Source organism: Alligator mississippiensis, chromosome 10 (assembly GCF_030867095.1).
Source record: "Alligator mississippiensis isolate rAllMis1 chromosome 10, rAllMis1, whole genome shotgun sequence".
Taxonomy (NCBI): Eukaryota; Metazoa; Chordata; order Crocodylia; family Alligatoridae; genus Alligator; species Alligator mississippiensis.
The window spans coordinates 27,913,033-27,934,159 of record NC_081833.1 but is presented as its reverse complement, the minus strand read 5'-3'; the positions used below and the strand labels follow the sequence as shown (position 1 = coordinate 27,934,159).

At 46.8% G+C, this 21,127-nt stretch overlaps 1 protein-coding gene across 1 annotated transcript in view; it reads left to right on the top strand.

Annotated features, from left to right (window-relative positions):
• Positions 1-16,989: 16,989 nt before the first annotated feature.
• Positions 16,990-21,127, top strand: part of GAL3ST1 (galactose-3-O-sulfotransferase 1) — a 28,311-nt gene continuing 24,173 nt past the window's right edge. The window contains exon 1 of the mRNA XM_006268926.4: positions 16,990-17,384. The gene's annotated coding sequence lies outside the window, so the exon portion shown is untranslated. The remainder of the gene's footprint in view (positions 17,385-21,127) is intronic.

The window sequence follows — 21,127 nt, the reverse complement described above, 5'->3', positions numbered from 1 at the left end:
ACATCTGAGTACTCTGTCTCCTGTGAACTAGCCACATGGCTGCATCCTGCAGGACACTTTCTGCACAAGGAGGAAGGGGTCAAACTTGGATTGAGGGGCATTAAACCAAATCAGTCCCCACCATGTTGCAGTTTTCTGTTAAGGGTGTGGGTATGATATCAGCTCCTGTGTATTATGCTCTTGTGAGGGAAACCGTTTTCTCTATAAACTTAACAGGACCCAGGTGGTGGGTTTTTTTGTTATTATTTTAGTGGGGATGTGCACTAGATGCTAATGAGGCCCTTGCAAAGTCTGCTCTATAGGTGGTTTCACCTGTGATCTAATCCTCTGTTTCCTCGTGCCCCTGCAAAGGGATGGTGGTCTGGTAAATGATTCTTGGAAGCAGTGGTGTTCAGTTGGGTCTAATAGCCAAGTGTTCACCTTGGTGATGGTATGTTAGGTTGTTTAACTGTGGATTTAATGGTTTTGAAAGCAAAGTAGTAAAGAGCTGACTACAGCTAGGAAAGCTCTTAACCCTTTGTGCTGGATCAAGCAGCTCTGCACTTGGACATCCACAGTATTTCAGGGGTGCCCATTAACGAGCTTTTTGAAGGAGTGTGTCAGTCTTCAATACTTACCCCCTCAGACCTGTGAGCTGTGGCAGGGTTGTTGCACTTATTTTGCAGCTGGGGACTTGAGCTCCAGAGAGACTGAGTTACTTGGCCAGGGTCTCATGGCGAGGCTCAACAAAGCATAGATTTGAACTAGCATTTCCTAAATTGTAAGTCAATCATCATTCATGTTCAACACACTCACCATTTGAGAGCTGAGCCAATAGGAGCTCAAGAAGAAAAAGTTGGATCCAGTCCTGTGAGCTGAGTGATGTAGGGCTGAGAGTTGTTAATATGAAAGTTGCACCCATTGCATTGTGATGAGCTATAGTTTCCTGGTCGTGTGTTTGTGGTTTTGTTTTTTTGGCACTAGATTGATGCTCTCCAGAACTATGAATGGTTGCTGGCACATTGGAGTAAATCCCCACAGGAATGCATCTTATCTGAGATGTCTCCCAAGGTTATTCTCAGCTGAAGAAAGGTGAACTGTTAGGATACATGGCCAGTTGCCTGCTCTGAACTCCATATTCTGTCCCAGTACATAAGCATTTGGAGAGAGAGTTTGATATGACTAAAATGCCCCATGGTCTGAGTTACAACTGACACGTATTTCAGTTCTATTTACTGTGTGGGCTGTTCCTAAGCTCTGCTCCTCTTCCTACAGCATTTTTTCCCAGCTATTTAGGAGGACCCCCAAGGGGAACTTGTTTCAGGTTATTCAGGGCCAAAACCCCAGGTGGCCTGTCCAACCTGAGACAAGTTGAGTGACAACTGCCATGAATCTCTTTTCAGTCATTGTGCCAACTGCATGGTTGTTTTAGTCATTACAAGATTGCCCAACTGTAAAGAAAAGTAGTGCAGTGGGAAGGGGCAACTTGGAAGTGGAACAGCAGACTAGAGGAAAAACAGGACAGTGGTGGATAATGCAATGTGAATGTGAAAACCCAGTGCAAAGGGAGGCAGGCAGGGTGCTTTACATTTCTGTCAAGCTATTCAGCACCACTTCTAGCTTGATTCTGGGTGGGGCTATCCCACCCACAGGCCTTAAGACCAGAATGAAACCCCATGCAGACCTTGAACCCCTGAAGTGGCTAAGTGCTGATCCCATGCAATGAGTTGGGACAGCACCCCCAAGGCTTGGGTACATTAGCAAGCTACACAAAACTGCCTTAAGGGGAGTGGGACTGGGGGTGGGCCCCACAACCCTCTCAAATGACTCTAGTGCTTGACCCCACTCTCAGCTTGGGCAAATCCATTCATTTCAGATTGAAGGCCTTAAGGGAAGGCAGTGGAGACCTAAGAAGCTTAATTATTGTCTCCCAAAATAACCATCAGTACTTAACTGTGTGGAGAAATAGCACCATCTCCCAGCTTGGGCTTCCCAAAGGACTTAAGGGAATCTGCAGAAGCTCCCCAGCCTCAGCATGCTGTCAGCCCATATGGCCATCAGTGCTTGACACCTTATCAGGCCAGGCAGCACCACCTCCAAACCAAGGGTGCTTGACAGTTGGTACTTGCCAGCTAGTCCCAACTCCAGCAAGAGTTTGTCATCGCAGTACCATCTGGCTGAAGGTCATTGCTGACCAAGGGCTGGAGAGAGCAAAATTGCAGCCGGATCCCTTATTCAGAACATAAAGACCCACACCATTTGCCCTGAGCATGTGGCACTTCAGTACTGCATGGCATCAGTTATAGCTGGAGGCTGACCAGAAAAAAGAGGTCTGTATTATGAATGCTCCCAAACGTTAATGAGGTTATAGGTCCCCAGTTCTCCCAGGACTGCATATTTTTCAAATGTACACATTTCCCTGCCCTCTTGAAAAATGCTGCCTTGGGCAGTTCCAAGGAGTTTGTCTCTGTAGTCATTGCTACCGAGCAACATGAAGCAGTGGCAGTGGGGTGTTACAGGAGCTGTGCCTAGCAGAGACCATGGCAATTATTTTTTAAGACATTTCTCCCCCTTCCCTCCCCCCCCCCCCCCCCCCCCCCCCCAGGAGCCTTTTTTTAAAATGAAACAAATCTGCAGAAAACTGCTTGGGCTGGGCTGTTTTGTTTTTTTTTTTTTAATCCAAATTTGTAGTGCATTTTGGATTTGGTAGCTCTTTCCTCATTTTCCTTTGTTTTCCCTTCTTGCCCTCTTTCCTATTTTTGCAAGTCTATTTTCTTTTCCAAAAAAAAGTGGAGAAATCAAGAAAACATTTAAGAGAAAGCAAGCAAATGAAAAACGCCCCAAGAGCAGACGTATGGTGAATGCAGTGAACAAAAGTAGCGCTTCCCAGCTGCGCTGCCTGCCTCTATCCTCCCACCCAAGCCTTTTCTGACCGACTCCAAGTCACGTCAGCTGAGGTTTGATGTAGAGGACTTAGGCGGGGGGGTGGCAGATCTGATCCAAATGTCAGGAGCTGTGGGAAGAGGCTTTTGCCCTGAAACAGGCTTTTGTGTGACGAGATTCAGATGAAGCCAGGGGATGGGAGAAGGAAGGGTAAGGTTGAGAGAGCACATGGAAAGCAAGGAGTTCAAACCCTGGCACCCAGGCCTTCCTCTGATGGTGGGTGCAGGGTCGCAGCGCACTTGGTGGCAGCACCTGCTCGGCGGGGTAGTGGCTCTTGGCCAGGCAGGGCAGGGTTCATGCCATGAGGCCGAAGGGCCCTGCACGGGCCGCCCTTGGGCAGGCAGCTCTGAGGCAGCTGGGCAGGGAGACGCCTAGTGGTGAAGCCATCCCGGCTCTGGGAGCCTGCTCCCAGCTTCCTCAGCGCCGCGTCCCTGAGGCACCTGCCCCGTCTCAGCACCTTGTTGCTGGTCCCTGGACAGGCTCGGGCCTGGCTGGGGCGGTGGAGCTGCCTCTGCACCCCGGTAGGCACCTTGGGGCAGCGCTGGGGCCGGGGCTGGGGCCGGGGGCTCCTGCAGGGAGGCTGAGCCGGGTCCTGCAGCCCCTTCCTTGCAGGGGGCCGAGGGGCCTAAGCTGGTGCTGCCCCTAATGGCCAGGGCAGGGCCAGCGACTGTGCGGGCCACGGGGACTTGCAGAGAGCCGGCAATGTCACCCTAGCTGGTCGTGGCGGGGCCGGCCCGGACCCTGCCAGCCCCAAGAACGGCCCAGCCTTGTTCCCCCGGGCGCTCCCCGCAGGCCCCGCAAGGCGGTCATTGTGCCGAAGGGCCTTTATTTTCAAGCGCTGGTTTTAATAGCCGGGTCGCAGTCGCAGGAGCCCCCGCGGCGCCCGGACAGCCAGCCCAGCGCTCTCCAGAGCCTGCCCGGTGCCAAGGCAGGGGTGGCCCGCAGCTTGCAGGAGGCGCTCCCAGCGAAAACAAATGCCCCAAAGCTCGGGGTTGTAAGTGGTCCCACTATAATCGACAGGGATCCTGGTTTTATCAGGGAAAAAACAAACAAACTCTAATTTTTGGATTTAAAAAAATAACTCAAAATCCACATTTTTCCGTGATTAAAATGAAATGCCGCTAATATATAAATCTATATATGTGGATTTTGAGTTACTTTTTTAACTCTGAAAATTGGGGATTTTTTTTATCAGAGAAAAGCAGGATCCCTAATAGTCAATGGGGGGCCCTTCCTGGATTTGCCAATCAACAACAGGTGGGGTGTGAGCCCCGCGGGCCAGGGGAGGTATGCGCAGTAAGGAATTAAACTTTTGTTTTGGGGTTTTTTGCTTTATGTTCCAAGTTTCCAGAAGCGTTTGTGCCAAGTATAAAGCCAAGGGTGGACTGATGGGTAAAGTGAAGCTAGATCCTGGGGAAGGGCTGCTGCTGCTCAATCCTGGCTCTGGGTAGGATTAGGATTGTGGGAAGTTTACAGACCTCTGTAAGCAGTGTCAGGAGCTGTATGTAGGGGTGGATCAAACCGTCACACTGCTATAAACTCGTGAAACTCAACTCATCGTGCGTATTGTTAGGGTCATTCACAGACCATCCATAGAGCCCATCAATAATCAAAGGGCATGAGGAATGACTGTCCCTTTAAGATGCTCCACAATGCTCTCCTTTAGTCATTAGAGAAAACTCAGTAAATCCTATAAATTCACAGCCCTACCTCCCCTTAACAATGTGATAGGTGAGGGGGTTCTTAGCTTTGATTTTTCTGCTGCTTAGTCACTTTTTAGGTGGAAAAAAATACATTGGACTGGCATTTTCCAGCTTGTTTCTCACCTGGAGGGGAAGGGGGGACCTGTGTGTGTTGGGGGTGGGGTGGGCATTGAGGGGCTGGAGAGAAGGTACTAGACACTATACAAACACAGCTTGTCCTGCAGAGTTTACAGTTTAAATTGACATGACAAACAAAGGGAGGATGGGAAGCAGAAGTGTAAGCAGAAGGGTAGGAGCAGGAACAGAACCATTCCTGGGGACATCCTGGAACATGGATGGAATTTGGTTGTGTTCATCTAGCACGCACATTTCTGGGAGCAGGGATGGTATCGGTTCTACCAACACCTAGCAAATCGCCATGCGAATTCACGTCCTTGGTTTTGTGGAATAAGCTTAAATGGTTCAGAAGCTATTAGGCAGACATGGTTCCTTGGGTAAATCCAATCTCTTTTATTAGACCAACTCAAATAGTTGGAAAAATTCTTCTTTTCAAGCTTTTGGGAACAGATACCCTTCATCAGGCAGAGGAAGCAATTATTTACTTTGTCCCCTGGCCTATCATCCCTACTTCTGCTGTACAGCCCTCAGGGTGCCAACTGCTTGTTTACTGGATAATAGTCTTAAAGGATTTGAAGGAATTTCTTCCTACAGAGTAAGAAACTTGCAATTTTTTACAGAAGATGTAGTGGACAGAACTGTGGAAGAGAGTTCAATAAAAAGGAGCACTGCAGGAACTGGTAGTTGTCTGACTTACAAAAGGTGACTGCTCTGGGCAGTGACGGGGGTGGGGTAACATTCGGATTAAACAGCACAACCACGTAAAAACTCCTTGGATGTCACAGGTCATGTTCCTTTTCCTGCAGATCTTTCAGTCTTGGGGCTGTGATTCCCTTCAGGCTGCTTTGCCCATTTTCATTCCTTGAGGGATGGCGGTATTTCAAACTGGCTTAAGTCTGGTTACCAGCCTCTAAAGCCTATTGATATCAGTGCATTTCTATAATCGAGTCAATGGCTCCTAGGTAACGTGTGCTACAGTGATGGGGATAGTAGTCCTTACATGTTGGAGATTTTCTTGGCTACTAGAACAGGGGAATTCAACTGTCTGGTGACTTTCAGGATCATTTTGGCTCCAGGCAGTTGTCACTTCTGACCCATCACAAAAGTTTGGAATCCAAGTTTTTAAATATATAGCAAATAACACTTTCCATCCATTGGTCTCATTAGCTTTGCAGAGGTGGAATAAGAATTATTTCCATTTGCAGATGGAGCAACTAAGGCACTGAACAACAAAGTAACCCATGCACATTCAGGCAGCCAATCAGCAGGAGTATTAAAACTAGAACTCATTAATAGCTTCTGGTACCTTTGGCATTATTTTCTTCTGAAGAGAAAAATAGTCATGATCAGGGATCCTGGTTTTCTCTCTCAAAACAAAAAAATCCTCAATTTTCAGATTTAAAAAAGTAACCCCAAATCCACATTTTTCCATGATTAAAATGAATTCTTTCTCTCTCTCTCTCTCTCTCTCTATATATATAGATATAGATAAATAAATTGGAGATTTTTTTTATTAGAGAAAACCAAGATCCCTGGTGATGAACTTGTAGTTTGGTCACAAAATAATACCATTCGACAGCCGTTAGTAGGAAAGAGTAGGATTCATACCAATGGCTTGGTTGAAGTTGCAGCAAAGTAGGTTTAGATTGGATATCAGGGAAAATGTCTTCGCTGTTAGAACAGTGAGGCAGTGGAACAGGCTATCTAGAGAAGTCATGGACTCACCATCATTGGATGTGTTTGAGGAGAGGTTGGACAGCCACTGGTTGGGGATGATCTAGGTGTAGCTATATCTGTGTGTTATTATGGATATTTCTCATGCTTATGGCCTTTACTGGTTGCTGTGTGGGGCCAGGAGGGAATTCTGCGCACACACACCCTCTCCTTGCTGCTATATGTGTCAAGGGTTTTTTAAAGCCTCTCTCAGAGACATTGGATGTTGGCTGAAGCAAAGGCTGTGATATACCACTGCTCCTGGAGGTTCCTGGCTAGAAAGTCTTGTTCCTCCATTCCAGGTGAGACTGGTGAGACTGATTGACATATTTGAGGTCAGGAAGGAATTTACCCCATAACCAGATTGGTATAGACTGAGGGGTTTTTTTTACCTTCCTCTGTAGCAGGGGGCATGGCCCTCCACCTGAGATCTCTTGGATATGTATTAACAACCTTTTATAGAGGCAGGATGTCGGCTGCTGTGGGTCCCCTGCTTTCCCTGAGCCATGTTAAGGTGTTATGTCTTGTGTTGTGTCAGGGTTGACTGTAGTTTTACTAAGAGGTTAGATTATGAATTTGTATAGAATGATTTGGTTAGGGATGAACCTGCTTCAGGCAAGGGGTTGGACTAGATGACCTCTGAGGTAGGGCTGTGCGAGGCTTTGGACAGAGCTTCGGATCTGGAGAAGCTTCGGACTCTTCGGCGTCTGAAGCAGCATGTCCAGATCAAAGCGCAGGCTTCTTTAGGCTTTCCAAAGTGGTTCGGAGCTTCCGAAGCGCTTTAGAAAAGCTTTGGAGCCGCTTCGGAGATCCAGCCATAGGGTATAATGGGGAAACAATGAAATATCTATAACTTTTGTTGTTTTATGTCTGGTTTGGATGAAATTTTCAGAGATTGTAGCCTCTGCTGAGGGCATGAAGTGTGCCAGGTTTCAATAAGATCAGTGTAGGGGTTCAGGGGGAACTGCTCCCCAAATTCTTGAAAGCAAAACTCATGTCACATGTATGTGTTACATCACAGGGGGGTGAAAACTGCAGGGATGGTGGCCCTTGCTGATGCCACAAATCCTGCCAAGTTTCAAGAAGATCAGTGCAGAAGTTTGGGGGAAACTGCACCTCAAGCTGCAGACAAGCAAAACTCATGACATGGGTGACACTGTGTGTGTTAAGGGGCAGCAGGGAGAAAGCTGCAGGGATGGTAGCCCCTGCTGCGGCCACAAAGCATGCCAGCTGTCAAGAAGATTGGTGCAGGGCTTCTGGGTTCTGGGGCCCTGCACCTCTGGCTGCTGACAGGCAAAACTCGTGACATGGGTGCTTGTGCAGCTGACTTTGTCTGCCTTGGGGCGGCAGGGAGGGGAGACAGTGCTGCAGGCCTGGCTGCTAAGCTGCTGTGTTACCAGTTACCAATCAATCATGATTCACTCAGGGACCAGCTCAATATACAGTAGCTAACTAATGTAACCAGTTAATTACCATCAATTAACACCTACAAAAGCAGAGACTAAAGAGAGGAAATAATCAATACAGACAATCAACTGCCCCAAGCCACGGTTTCCCATGTTTTTCTCCTTTAAAGGAGAATCCATTTTTTTAAGTTTGTTGATCCATTTTTTAAATTTGTTTATGACCCTTTCATATATTCTTGTGACCCACTTTTGGGTTGCAACCCACAGGTTGATAAATGCTGCCTTAGGTGACCTTGGGCAGGTTTCCTAACAGTCCTAGGCTCAGGTTACTCAGCTGTGGGTACATCTACATGTGTGCATTTACTGTGCAGTAACCAAAATGACTGTACAGTATGAGCGCACCTCTACACTTGCACACCCATACTGTGCAGTAAGTATGGCAACTTATACCAACTTGAGCATAAATTTGATACCTGCATCATGCAGGTATCAAATTTACAATCAATTAGTCAATTACTTACTGTGCAGTAACTCATGTGTAGACACTTTACTGCATAGTAACACTATGTGTGTAGACTGATTTGGGATTAACTTTATAGATTTCATAAATTTCATAGACATTAGGGCTGGAAGGGACTTTGGAAGATCATCGAGTCCAGCCCCCTGACCCATGGGCAGGAAGTCAGCTGCTGTCAAAGGATCCCAGCAAGATAAATGTCCAAATGTCTCTTAAAGGAGTCCAGAGTAGGTGCTTGCACCACCTTTGGCTGCAGTCTGTTCCAGGCCTTGGGGGCTCAGACAGTAAAGAAGTTCCTCCTTATGTCCAGCCTGAAACGGTCTTGGAGGAGTTTGTGACCGTTTGACTTTGTCATCCCATGGGGCGCTCTGGTGAACAGGCATTCCCCCAGATCCTGATGTACACCCCTTATATACTTATAGTCCCAAGTCAGTCCACACACAGTGTTAATGCTCTTTAATGCCTGCATGTGCAGACACTGGCCTATTCCCACTTACTGCAGAGTTATTTCCTGCCCAGTAAACTTAAGCTGGCATCAATACATGTGTAGACATTGCCTGTATGATGGAGATAAAGATAGCGACCTCCTTTGTAAAGTATTTGGGATCTAATGATAAACTATTTTAAGAGTTGAGTGTTATCTTTACCAGTGTGCCTCCAATGCATTTGCTTTGAGGTAGAACAAGTATATGATGAGTGGCAGATGAGTCTCTTACTGTGGGATAGTGGTTTACAGGAGGGTGTGGACTGCCTGCCTGTAAAGGATGATCCCATTTCATTATCATGTTTAACTTTAAAATCCTTTTCTTAGTTTCTAGCTCTTGGAAAAGTTTCCCAGGCAGGATCAGGTGTGGTTGTGCAGCTTGCTTGATGCCCATTTTCAAGGTAAATTCTTCATTCCCATCTTCAGTTGAAGGCAGTGTTTCCTATCCCATCAAACTTTAGGAAATCACAGTGGCAAATCTAGAGTGTTGCACAAGGGTATTGTCATTCCTAAGAGACTTATATACATGAAGTCAGAGAATGATAAAAGTTTCCCCATGATGCCTCTGTTGTGAATGGACTAATGTGTCAACCAGGAGCCAGTTTAAGGGGAAAAAAGGTGATGCAGTTTTTCCAAGTCTACCAATAAACTCTGCCTACCTGAGTGACAAAGTGAGGCTGTTTACAGTAGATTGCACAGCTCTTCTCAATATAATTGAACAATCTTTGGGCTCTATTGGCCTCCGAGCCTTTTCTTGAAGCCTGAATATATACCTAAGTTACTTAGAATTGATTGCTTCTTTACTGGGGAAAAATAAATGGCACCTTCTATCCGCACCACACTTGGCACCTGAATGAGATGTCATTTAAAATAAGCTGTGGAGATCTGTGATTCTCCCTGTCCTTTCTTATCTGCACTGTTAACACTATTGTCAGATAAATCATTATCACTGAGCACGTCTACATGAGATGCATGAACTGGGATGCTGATCCTGCTGCACAGTAGTAACCATCTACTATGCAATAGGGTCAGTCCTGTGTGCCACCAGGACTGCACAGTAATGGTGGTGACTGCACAGTCATTTAGTACTCGTAGATGTAGATGTGCCCACTGTGTAATTGGGTTAACATCTCATGATTGGGGTAGTTTATACTTCTTGGAGCTCTGGTCCCAGGCTCTCTGCAGACTCAGGCAGAGTCTGTGCAAGAAATTAATGTTTGTGAGGCTTTTTTCCATAACCATAGTCATAAGAGGCTCATCTTTTTTTCCATTGAAAGTTAAGGTGGAGCTGTGCAATGGGAGCAGGATCCTTCTGAGACCAGAAGTCCTCCCCGCCCCCGTGCTAGTAAGATTGGTGGAAATCAGTAGTGTTGGGTGTGGAATTGATAGGACTATTTGGGATTAAATTGTTGGAGGCAGGAGTGGAAGGAGTATTTCTGATTTCTGTGAGGCAACATAGGAGCTGGGTTACAAATAGTCTCACACAGGTTTCTAAATTAAGATTCTGGAGAACAAAGCACTTCAGAGATATGGAAGCCTGCTAACTGCTTCATAGCCCTACTTTAGTTAATTAAAACTGCTTCATGGTGACAGGAATCAGGGGTTTTGGGAGCAGGGTTCTCAGTCAAGAGTGCTTGATATACTTTGTTGTCCTCCAGCAGCATGACCACATGATTAAGTGCTAAAACACTAAACACTTTTGAACCTCCATTGCTGCTGCATATGACACTGTAGCCTGGTGCTCTGCTGTACCAGCAGACTGCTAAGACCTGGGACATTCTGCTAGGCTTGATTCTGTCACACTGAGCATCGTGGCAGGGGTAAACTCTGCATTCGCCACTTTTAGCCAGTTTCCTGTTCAGCAGAGCCAGCTCCTCCCCATACCTCTCTTGCAGAGGGAAGCTGCACTGGTTGGCTAGTGGAGGCAGCCAGAGGTCCAGCAAGTATCTAGTTTCCTGCAAAATAGAGTAGAGACCTAGTTGCCATAAGCTAGACAGAGTGCAGGACAATGTCAGTGCTTTTCCTATACCAGGCAGCATGGACCAATATAAAGCTCCTCTGCTTCACACTACACATCCTTTAAAGTCTCTGTCTTGGCAGCTCATAGCTACTTTTTTCAGTTTTGTGGGCTGCTCCCTCTCTGACCCCTGAACAGAGGGAAGTAGGAGGTGGTGGCCAGCCAATCTGATCAGAAATACAAAGGCAGAGCACACAAACTTGCTGTGCCTCTCCCCCTTCCTTCTTATGAATAAAGGCCCTGGCAGCAGAACTGAGTCACTGGCATGTGCCTGGAATTCTCCCCATTCCAGAGCTGGCCTGCGGCGGGATGGTGGGAGGGCCCGCTCAGCAAGAGCGAGACTCAGGCCCTTCTAAGCAATTTGAAGTATTGGGGGCTGTTTTCTGCTGTTCTAAATCCAGTGTTTGGTAGGAAGGACACTGAACTAGCAGCTGAGAGCCAAAGGAACTGATGAGGTAGTGGTTAGGTGTCAGACTGATATAGGACCTGGCTTCCTCTTTCACACTTGACTGACAGAGATGCTTCAGAAGAAGGTGTTAATCCTCCATACTGGACAGTTATGTACTATCTTGCCAAGGGGAGCATTAGCTTCCTTACCCCCTAGATTGCTCCTGCAGCCATACAGCTGAGGGCAAGCAAAACCTCTGGGCTTGGGCCTGCATGTAGGATGCCCACCAAAGGATTTGGAAGCATCTGAAGCCCCAGGCAGGGGTGGAGGATGCTTGCCGGTAGCAGGGCCACATATGGTTCTTTAATGACTCATGGATTTGGAATTGATTTGGTTGATTCGACTTGGGACACAAAAAATTTTCCTTAAAAAACAAACAAACAACCCCTGCCCCCAGCAATTAACATTTGCTCATGCCCTGAAGCGTAAAAGTTGATCACTCTTCCATATTTTTATCTGAACTAAAATGACAGTGGATGTTCTTATTCTAATCAATATAATTCTCTCTGAATGCTGCTAAACCGGGGGTGGGAAAAATGCAACCCGTGGGCTGGATGCGGCCTGCCAGGCCATACTATCCAGCCTGCGGGGCCCCTAATAAAGTTAGAAAATGAATATTTATCTGCTCCTGGCTGCCTGCCATGTAGCCCTCGATGGCTTGCCAAAACTCCATCCGAAATAATTGCCCACCCCTGTGCTAAACGCATGACTTCAGCGATATCCTGTGGCATTGAGTTCCACAGGTTAGCATTGCACTGATCATAAATGAGGGAAACAGGGTTACACAGGAGGCAGACAGACAGGACTTTGCTATGCTCCACAATTCTAGTGGATTATGGAAAAGTGCCATAGTAAAGTGGGGAGAGGCAAATTCAGTCCCAGAGCCAAATTCCAGCAAAGCCTAGATCTAAAGCCAAGCCTGCATGAGGGTTGCCTTAAAGTTGAACCTAACTTGGCGTAGGCTTAGTCCCTGTAAGACGGACCTGAGCCACAGAGGTTGGATCTGCCCTGTGGCTCATCCAGGAGTTTTAGCAGGGGATAATTCTGGATGGAGTCAGGTTTTTGGCTGCAATCTCCCAGTACATGATGCTGAACAATCCTTTTGAAGCAATCTGTGAGGACTCCCTTTGTTGAATATGACATTCAAATATTGAGAAATTTCCCAGGGCACAAAAGCTGTTCTGCTGTTCCAAATCCAGTGTTTGACAAAGGGGACACTGAACTAGCAGCTGGGAGCCAAAAGAACTTGAGCCCTGTAATTCAGACATCAGTGGGCACTTATATATGATATGTGTTTAGATACACGTTACGAAATGGCACCAAAAATCACTGGCTGTAATATATGCAGGCTCCAAAACTTTTTACAGTGTGTAATTCCTATCATTGCAGTATTGATAGAGATGTACAGGTTCATATTTGTCAGAAAACATAATGCCTTGGTATGCATAAGGCTTGGAAAAGGGATTTGTACAACTTGAGTCCAAAAATTGAAGATATGGGTGTTGTAGAGCAAAGTACCAGGAAGGGGTGGTGGGACACAGAGGGTACACAGGGGGTTCCAAGCATACAAGATGGCGTGGGAGAGAGACATCATGGATTTCAAAGGACATAAGAAGAGGGTGAGAAGCAAGCTGCAAAGCAAGCAAATGCACAAGGCTCCCATTGCTCTAGCAGTGCTCACTTCATCTGAGCTTGACCCCTAGAGCTCTGGGGCAGGGCACAGCAGTCCTTGGGTACAAAGATCCAAGGTGTTGTCCCCTTTAAAAGCAGCAGCCTGTCTTTCAAGCAGATGGGAAGGAGCCAGGCCTGGTGCTGGGTGCACAATGGCCCTATTCTGCCCTGTGGGGGTAGGGTGATGTTAGGCAGTCCCAGTGGATGGGAGCAGGGTTCCACTGCGCTGTGGACGGAAAGAGCATTCGCAAGTCTCCCCTTTCAGCTCCAGTTATGCTGCTTGCTGGAAACAAAGGAGCCTGTGGGCTGCTCTGGTCCCCAGCTCCCCACGAGGTGCTGCCAGCAAAGGGATGGTTTGTTTCCTCTGAACAAAACCCTGTCTTCATGCTTCTTAGTCAGCTTGCACTGCAGGAGCAGCCATAGTCCCTCCTCCCTGTGCAGGCCTACAGGCAGCTCCCAGGCCAGGTCTGGGCTGAATCGTTAGTGAACTGGGGCCATGCCAGTCAAACACAGGCCTGGAAGAGGCAACTTTCAGCTCATGATCTCAACCAGTCCCCAGCAGGAAAAGGCAGGGAAGGATTTTACACTAACCTCCCTGCAAGCATGTCTTGTTTCAGGTAAGGCAGATCTAACAACTGAGCCAGAAAACTTTGCAGCGCTAACAGTGCTGGTCTATGAAATGTGTGGGTACAAGGATGCAGGGTCACGAAAAGAGACATGCTATGATTGTTATGAACATAAAGGGGACTGTTTTATGAGGCTTCAGGGCACAGACAGATCCTATAGTTCTCTTGAGGTGCCTGATATCACCACGTGAAGTCCTGGCCTGGACTTAGCTATTATGGAAGGGACTTCTGACTATGCACTAGGGCAAATTGCAAGAGGACCATTTAGAAGGGAAAGGGTAATATGTAATGATAAACAATTGATTTAAAGCATCTATATGTAGCAAGAGAGCAAATGATTAGATCCCAAGGATAAAAATAGTGTCAGTGCATAGGTGGCACTCAGTGTCTGCCCTACATGACATGTAAACAGTTGGTGCCTGACTGAGACTTATACCTAGATGAAGAGGAACTGGTTAAAGCTGAACCTGGTGGCTAGGCACAGACATTCAAAAAGCCTGAGCCTAAATTGATTCAGTTTTTGCAGGTTAGTCTAACCTGGCTAGGCTGAACCAGTTTGTAACTGGATAGACATTCTCTCTGAACTGAGGAAATTCAGCGACATGCCTGCAGTGGCTCAGGCTAGAAGCCAGGGGGCACTAGAGCAACCCTCCCTTCTATTGCACAGTGCTGAGCTGGGGGTGTATAGCCAGGCTGGGCAGGATGTTCTGATTAAGGAGATCTGTCTGCACCATCCCAGGCTTTTCTACCCGCTGCTCAAGCCCCCATCCCCCTGCTAGCACTCTGAGGCAAGGGGGGAGGGTGCAGTTTATGCAGCTGTTGATGATATGGAGCTTTTCAATTTCCCTCCCTGCTTCTTTATACTGTCTGCAGCAAACTGACCCAGGAGCAAGCCAGCAGGGGGCTGATAACAATGCTCATCACCCAATCAGCAAAAACAATAGCCTCTCTCCATTACTTCAAACTCTTCTTAAACAGCTTACCAGCTGACCTGTTGATTCACTCCAAACAGCCCACTGTTCTGTCTGCCTGTCCCAGTTAAATTGGCCACACACACACACACACACACACACACACATGGTGCACACCCTGCATTAGCTAGCATACCACATGCCTAGGGTCCAGGGGGCTGGGGTCCCTGTTGTGGGACATGGGAGGGAGGGGAAGGATTTCCTGCATGAGCAGCAAGGTCAGGGTAGGGCAGGGCAAAGCCAGGCAGACCCTGCTGTGTCTGCAAGTCTCTGCCAGAGCTCCAGCCAGGGAGCTCTGCTGTGGAGCAGAGAGCCCAACCCAGCCCAGAGAGCATGTTGGGATGCTGGGGGTGTCTGGTTTATTTTAAACCAGCAAGGGGTCTGGGACAGACACTGGTTAAACCTGTTTGAACCAAATCAGTTAAATCTGATACTACATTCAACCAGGTTTATCTCAAACCAGTTTCAGTCATTTTCAGACTGGTTTATGTGCACTGAACATCTGTTCTGTTACAGGTTTAAACCAGTTTCTGATCACTTACACTGGTTTATGTGTAATGTCTGTCCCTAGCCAGTAAGTCTGAGGCAATGCTGGTAGGAGGAGGGAAGCTCTGTATAGACTTCCCCTCTCCTACTCCAACCCCTAATTTTGAGGGCACTGGCCTGCTGGCTGCAAATTCAGTTGTTCTCTTGAGATCCTTCCAGAAGCTCTGTGCTACTGGCTCCCCAAATACAAGGGCAGCACAAAATGCCAGCACTTCCCTCTGTGCCTGGCCAAACTACCACATCCCATCCTGTTAGACCCAGTCCTGGCCACAGTGAACTGCACAATTGGAATCTCCCAGCTCATCTGTTGCCAGCTAATCTCAGATAATCTCTTTGGTTTAGGCTCCCCACAGTATCTCTTCACACACCAGCTTTGATTTCAGAGGCATGAAAAGATGTGTTTTCACTACAGGATAACTAAAGCAGAAATTTAGTCAGGTCAGTCATAATGCAGGTGTAGTGCAGGCCTGTTTCATGAAGATTTAAAGTGGGAAGGCTAGTGTGTGTTCATTATCCACAGTAAAAATAACCAGCCTTTTTTGTAGTGAAGACAGCCATAGACAACATGAACCACAGTCCACTTTGCTTGCCCTACCACACTCCTAAAATAATTCCATGGTCTTTCAAAAAACACAGGAGAGTTTGCCCCTGTGTTTGCTACTGTGAGTTGAATGACCTGAGAAGGACTAAGATACTGAAGTGATTAAGGCCATAAAGGTCTAGCTAAATAAATTGATAACATGGAGTTGGGGATTAGTGAAAGGGAAAAGTTGACTGAGGAGCAAGAGGGATGTGTGATATGATGGAAAAGGAGGGGGCAGTCTGAGCAGGATTGCTGTGAAATGGCAAGCTGTCACTCAGTGAGGGAATGGGGCTGAGCAGGGACTAATTATGCTGTGAACAGTATCTTGTATAGATAAGGCTAAGTCTCAGAGTTCAGGTCCAAATCTCAGCTCCTCTTAAGATGAAAGCAGCAAGATTGCCCCTGCTCACCTCACTTTTCTAGGCAACAGCTTGGCCTCACATTTTGTGAATCTGTGCCCTGGAGGTAACATTTGGTGCCAGTCGGGGGAGGTTCAAGTGCTCACACTGGGCCATATCCAAAGCTTACTGAAATCACAAGAAAGACTCCTATTAACTTCCAGGGGCTTTTTTTGAGTAGCCTCCTACATGGTCTGAATTCACTTCATATCCCTTGGCAAATAAAAATCCCTTCCTGGCCAATGGATCATTGCAGGGTAGAGGCACACCTTATAACCTAACTAAATCTGACATTTATGTTTTAATGAGAAGCTACAGACAGGTTTTCTGTCTCCCTCTTCTCAAATCCTGCTGGCTAGAACTCACCTTGATTTCTTTCCCCTCCCACTGTTTATCTCAGCTGTTCTATAAACTTTACCCTTGCTCATTGCTGCTCCTGGAGGTGGGAGCCTGCAGACATCCCAGCCATGCAGTGCTGTCCGCCTTTGGTGAATTAAGGTTGGGGCTTCCCTTATAAGCCACCAGTGGGAACACTTCCTGTAGTCAAATGGGACCCGATCCCAAAGCTGGTCACTCCACAATGAAGCCCCTACTCCACAATGAGCCTGCCTTGAGCTCCCAATCATGGCTGTTTTAGTTATGTGCATTGGTCCCTGGGCTCCTGTTGCAGTTGGTTGGCTGGGGAGTGCTGGATTTTTCTGCACTTAGCAGGAGAGGCGGGGAAGGCGTGCAAGGTCCCGATGACAATGTCTTTGTTGATGTCAGTGCTGCAGATGGACACAAACAGTTCTCTTGTTCACCGCCCTGGAAGGGAGGGTTGTGAATGAGCTCTCTGTGCTGCCTTGAAGTGGGAGGAGAGATGGAGACAAGGAGCTAGCTAGGGTGGCAGTGAAAGCTCACTCCCCGAACTTTTTCTCTCTGGGACCTGGTGGGAGTTTCCAGTCCTAGCTCCCAACCTGGGAGGAGAGATCTCAGAGATAGCTAGCACGCATAGGAAGAAAATATCTCCCCTGACGCTCCAGAATCTCAAGCTGGCAGCATGGCCCAGGCATGGAGAGAATGTCATCGGGAAGACAGTAGTGACTTCTAGAGAGGGACAAACTGCCTTGTAAGAGCTGGCACTGTTTGAACTGCCCAGGGGGTGACTATTCCATGTCGGAGCAGCATCCCAAAGCCATTTCTGTGCAGTCTGATCCGACTGTGCCCTGGAGAGGAGAGAAGCGGAAGAGGAAGGTTTGCACAGAACTTAAGCGAAGAAAAAGGTGAAGCTTGGGGAAATTTGATGGGAGATCTGCTGCAGAGGGGAATGTGTTTCAGTGTGTGTATGTGCATCTGTGCAGGGCAGGTGGTATGCGTGCGTGCAGAGAATTCTGTTCATGAATAGTCAAACAAGGGCATTGGGTTGTTTGAAAATCAAGGACTGTGTACATGTGACTACTAGTGGGTTGGTTTGGAGGAGAAAGAGGGGCTGTGTGTAAGTGAGAGTGTTTGTTGTGGGGCAAGGGTGAGCCCGTATAGCTATAGCACAGTGTGTCTGAATGTGTTTGTCTAAAATGGGGTAGTAGAGTTTCTGCGTGCATGTGTGAGGGATAGAGCTTGTCTTTAGGAGTGCAGAAATAGGTGACACTGTAAGAGAAATTTAGTGTATCTGTAGGGCAGCTGTGGAATAGAAATTCTGTATGGGTGTTGAGGGGAGAGGCATGTGCAGGGTAACTGAAAGCCCTTGTATTCCTCTTAGATATGTAACCATCTGCAGGTGAATGTCATTAAGGGCAGACTTTCTGGGGGGACTGTTAGAGAAGCAGTATCTGTAGAGGTGGACAGGAGCTGCTGGAGCAATGCTGTCGTTGGAGGTTGCTGTGGGACTATGCTTTCTTCAGGGAAATAGCAGTCTGAGGGAGAGAGAGGGTGTTGGGGATACCTTCTCTACGATGGGCCACTGTTATACTCTACTTAGGGGGTTGAAACATCCATAGTAAAACTGACAGCCAAGCACACTCCAGCTAACAGGGGAGCCACAGGGAACAGGTGCTTTTCTTTACTTCCTGGCCTCTGGGATGCATTAATTATTAATCCACTCATCTAAAGCAAAGTCAATACTGAGGCTGGGCCAAGAAAGGCAATCACCAGAGTGTTTGCTAAAAACATCCCAAAAGACCTCAAACTTGGAGGAAGGAGGAAACTCCCACCAGCATCCCTGGGAACAGGGGGAAGGCTGTACCCTGTTCAGTGTAAATGGATTTGGGATTAGAGAACTTTCCTGCAGACGAATTGCTGTCCTGAACAGTCTAACTGCTAACTGGGATGGGGCACAGCAGGATAGTTTAGTCTCTGTAAATCCTAGGACTTTTGGAGCTGAAGATCTGATTTTCTCTTCAGATGTCACCATTAACTCTATTATAGTTTGGATTTAGCATCATCTTCCAATGTTTGTGGCCAAGCCTAGGAGGAGGGGAAATGTGAAACTCACTGTTATGTTTTCACTGGCTTTAGCAAGTGTAAGGTAAATTGTAAATAAACCAAGTAAGGGCAAATGAATTTGAAACTGAGACGAGTTTTGCTGTGAAATGCAGCCATATAACAAAGACCTCCTGCCCACTTAACCAGTCTGTTCCCTAAATGATTCAGACTTACATTTGCTGACTTCAGTGGAAGAAAGAATTTTTGGACCTTGTGTTGCATTTTAGTTCCACAAAGCTACACAATTCTAGTGCATGCATCATCAACTGCAACTGGGTTTTAGTCACAGAATTAGCTATTTGGTTACTGAAAACAAAGGTGTCACTGAGGATGTAATCTGGTCTAAAGGATTTTAATTAGTAATGAACAGGGAGGAAACAGCGCAACTTCATTCCCAGATCTCAGGCCCCATTTGCAAGGCTGAGAGTCAGAAACTGACGTTCTGATACTGAGAGGTACTAAAAACACGATATTTCACAGTACCCAGTATAGGGACCCTTCTCTGAGAAGACTGTTAGTGGCAGAAGGAAGGTGCCTGATGTAGACACTAACCTTGACAATACCTTGCACCTCTGATGTTTTGCTTTCTAACCTGTCAGTGTTTTGCAGTCCCTCTGTAAGAAAGTGGGAAGGAGTAAATTTTCCATGGCATCCAGTCCATTGATGTCATAGTCCATTTGTGCTCTCTTCGCTCACTTCAAAGCTACTGGTCAGGAACAACAAGGCTCTAAGCCTGGTTCAGACACGCTAATGTGCATCAGTTTAAATATATAGGTGTGTTTTAGGATGAATCAGTTTAGCAAAGCCCTTTGTAAATACACTTGTACAGATTTAAATTTGTCTTACCTCAGTTTAATGTAATTTGGTTTTCAACTGACTTGGTCACCATCAGCCATTTTTAAACTTAAGAATGTGCATATGGCTTTGTCTTGTATTAACTTACGTTGTTTAGAACCTGATTCAGTTAAACAAGTGCAACTTTATGTGTAGATAATGACCGTAATGAGGGTAGCTGGACTACTGGGACTTTTGCACAGGAGGCTGCATACGTGTGGGGCAGCATTTAATGGTTGCTGAAGTTGCTTTCTTTCTACTGCTGAAAAGAGTGATTTATCCTTGTTTAGCAACAGAAAACCTTCTGCTTGCTCAAGGCTCTTTCTGTTCACCTAGATAGTTTCTGCATAGCAATGGAGACACCGTTATGGACACTCATGCAGTGGTGGTGACTTTTTCCAAGCCACTTTGTTTCTTCAAAGAAAGTCTCAGTGTTCCCAAACCAAGCTGTAATAGCAGTCCCTTAAATTCCGGTAGCATTCCTAGAGCCCTTTACAGACTACAGTATATAAGGAAGTCCTTCCCCCACCACTGGGTGATGGTAAGGAGCAGTATGTTGATGGAATTGCTATTTTTTGGCTGAGCTGTGAAACCAAAGTCCAGACTGTTAGTGGACTTTAAAGGTTCCAACTCACACGATAGCCTTTGTCCGGGCCAGTTTCCAGCTCCAGCGTTGTTATATTCTACTGTCCTGTAAGATTCCTCTGAAATCTTGACAGAATATAGGATTTTATATCTCAAATTGTTGTTAAGTACTTTGGGAGTCTGTTAGTCAGCTGCCATGTTCCAACCCAGAGGTGGCTACATGTCAGTGCTGAGTGAAGTGATCCCTTCTTTATGCTCCTTGAGGAGAAAAGGTGCTATGAGAACTTAGACAGTCATCCTGCCATTACTGCCATACTTGAACATAACTAAAGGGAATGTTCCCTAGAGAGACTATTCATCTTCGTTCTCTTCTCTACTAGATCCATCCATTGACAGTCGCCTTGAGAGTAGGGTTTGAGGGTCCTTTGGTGCATCTCAGTGGGCCATAGGGAGAGTCAACTGGTTGCCTGATGCAATAACACTGAGCCTGAATCTGTGAGGTTTGCTCAGTGTTGGGGTGTTATACTTTCAAGCTGTAAGACAAGGGGCAATCATCTATAGTGCAGCTACTCCAGGGACAACTTCCTCATTTACCATGTGGATTCCTAATGCTGCCATCCCTTAGTATCTGAGTCATTTTTTTTATCCTGTAGCCTCCCTCTGCCTGTGATGGGGCTGAAACCCAAAGGTGTTAAATGGTGATGAATCCAGTGGCAAATGGGATGTGTCTCTCTCTTATGCCCCAGAGAAGACCATCTTTCCTGCAGCAAGCCTAAGAAACCCGAGGTCGTTCTCCTCACCCTCAGGGCCATTCTGCCAGATAAAGAGTTCTGATAAAGCATCAACTTTGTCCTGAATGACTCTGAAGAAGCAGGTCATTATAAAGGTTATAGCTGCTGCTGCCAGGCTGATGGTAATGTGTTCAGCTTTCCAAACCTCAGGCTCAGGTACAAAGGCTGTCAGTATTATTCAAGGGCAGAAGGGCAGCAGAAGGGGCATGGGTGAGAGCAGTAGCCTTGTGGGAGGTCTATCTCAGCAGACAATGTCAATAAAGGAGCTGCCCCTCACATCTCCTCCCCTCGCCTTTAGTTGGTATCCGGTTCCAAACTATTTCTATGGGCCAGTC